The sequence below is a fragment of the Odontesthes bonariensis genome, chromosome 11 (assembly GCF_027942865.1).
Source record: "Odontesthes bonariensis isolate fOdoBon6 chromosome 11, fOdoBon6.hap1, whole genome shotgun sequence".
In the NCBI taxonomy this organism is placed as follows: Eukaryota; Metazoa; Chordata; class Actinopteri; order Atheriniformes; family Atherinopsidae; genus Odontesthes; species Odontesthes bonariensis.
The window spans coordinates 25,006,463-25,008,945 of record NC_134516.1 but is presented as its reverse complement, the minus strand read 5'-3'; the positions used below and the strand labels follow the sequence as shown (position 1 = coordinate 25,008,945).

General features: G+C 40.0%; 1 non-coding gene across 1 annotated transcript; it reads right to left on the bottom strand.

Annotated features, from left to right (window-relative positions):
* Nucleotides 1-1,052: 1,052 nt before the first annotated feature.
* trnat-agu (transfer RNA threonine (anticodon AGU)) lies at nucleotides 1,053-1,126 on the bottom strand. Its single transcript has one exon. It is a non-coding gene; the product is annotated as a tRNA-Thr (tRNA).
* Nucleotides 1,127-2,483: the final 1,357 nt, after the last annotated feature.

The following is a 2,483-nucleotide window of genomic DNA, read 5'->3' as shown; positions in this document are numbered from 1 at the left end:
TTAACTTGTACTGCCTATGCCATCTGCTCTAATGGCAGTCGTAATGTGACGCTGTACCTGCCTGAAGTTGCCCCTGAGATGACAACGTCTCCATTCCGTGGTATGAATTGTACTTATCACCTGTGTTTGACACATTGTTGGCTGATGAGAGGAAGTTATTTTAAGGGCGTGGATGGCAAATATCATAGTAAGGGAGACCATTATCCTTGGAGTACTGAATGTCCGCCACTTACCAGTCGCATTATTCCACCACCGCCACATTTTAATACTATAGCAAACTATATAAATACTTATATAGTTTGCTATGAATCCTAACCTGAACCTGCAAATGAATTCAACAGACATGCCCTGGGCAGTGTCCCCCCTGACATGTGTAATGTCACCGTCCCTGTCAAATGGGGAAGGAGTAGTACTCAGAATTCAGTAGCTTTTCATTGTATTTTTACTTATTGCCTATTTCATTCTCCCTCCATGTCTCATTGGATTTTTATTGACACTTTGCATTCCACTCGCCCTGTCCCTGACATGTTTTGGCTGTGTCGCCATCACAGTAAGCTACATTCCAGTTTGCCTGCCAATTGGACTGGTAGGTGTGTCCATGTGATGTTGGTGTATAATGTCCGTATTGCTGTTGACCCTTTTGCTCCTCAAGCAACCCGCTCAGTACACAAACGCTCTATTCCTGGCAGTTTTGATGATCGTGTTTATGTAGATGCAATTGGAGTCCCCAGAGGGTCCCTGACGAATACAAAGCCAGAAATCAGATAGCTGCTGGTTTTGAGTCCATTTTCTTATGGCCTACTATTATTATTAGAGTAACAAAAATGTGGACTGGATCAATTATCTTTTTTATAACCAACAGCGTTTTATTAATTACACTCATGATGCCATTGAAGGACTAGCTGAACAGTGAGGCCCCACAATTTGTGAAGCACTGATTAAAACCATGAGATGAAGTGCCTCCAAGTACAGACTGTTTTGGAAGTCCAGCACTCCTGAAGCACTGCTGTAAACAGTTATGGCACCATGTTGATGTACATAATAACACCTTACGGCACTGCTATGATTTGAACCCAGGATCTCCTGTTCACTAGACAGGCACCTTGACCAACTAAGCCACAGCGCCGCATGGCTCATAAAACTGATGAAAGAATAAAGAGCAGGAGCTGGATCCACCTCAGAAAATGGTTTTTGTGATTCTGTACCTCAAGAATAGTTAAAGTCATGAGTAGAAGTGCCTCTAATTGGTTCAAAACTTCATCATATTTTGCAGATATTGTTGGGTTTTCAACTCAGATTCTCCTGTTCATGAGGAAGTCACTTTCACCAGTTACAGCCAGATCTCATGAAGCGGTGTACTTATTACACGCCAAGTTATTTACTGTGTTTTTACAAGGCTTTTTTATGCTTTTGCGTATTATTTTCCGCTACATATTTCAAGGAAATGACGTCCTGCCCAGAGAGCAGGAACTGGATCCACCTCAGTAAGTGGTTTTTGTGATTTATTTCCAATATTCATGTGATCTCTGCATAAATCAGGGCTTGATGTTATTCTAATTATCTCTATATATGAAAACATTGGATTCTTACAGAATCAGAAGCAGCAAGGAGAACTGAGCATGAAGTGGAGGGAGGTGAGAGATTTGTTTTCTGTTGTGTCGACGCCCACCCCTACCTATAGGCCACTCTAATTTCTTACACCAAATAAACAGTGTCTGGTTCCATGGCACATGAAAAACGCGAGACAATATCCTATTCTGCCTATTATAGCCTATTTACTAAACTACCTTAGGCATTAATAATGGGTAAAATGTGGGTGGGCTAGTTTAAAGGCTACTCAATCAGGGGAATAACTTATCAGACCATATAAGGAACTCTTAATTTAAGATTTTGACTTTTTATTTTGCAATATTCCCTCTTGTAGAAGTATTTATTGACTGTGCCACAGTGAGATTAAAACATGTTCAGTTCCTGGACTGAAATATTGTTCATTATTTTGTATCTGTTGATCTGTTGAAAGTTGCAACACTGTGCATATTGTGTTTTTTAGAAATGTTGCCTCTTGTAAAAGGCTTAATTATGTTTGATGAGCTACAGAAGGAGGAATTGAAGCTAAATGGCTGAACTCAGGTGTTTTTATTTGCTTAGATAGCCTGTAGCTCTGTTAAACCTTGTTGGAATTATACAAATATATTGTCTTCTCGGCTGTATTTCCATTCATGCTTGCATGTGTTACAATAAATTGCTCCATCTTTTTTCCCATTTTCCTGGCAAAACATAAAGGAATGAGGTGAGTTTAAAGACTTTAGACCACTTTTAGAGGACTTTATAAAAGCACATACTTTATGCTTTACTGAAGAAAGGGATGATGTGTATTAGTTCAAGGTGCTCTGTATTTAGTCTGACCCACAACTGGTCACCACAGGACGATCATCTTCAACATCAGTGCTCAGTGACAGCTGCAGAAGTATGTGTAGAAACTG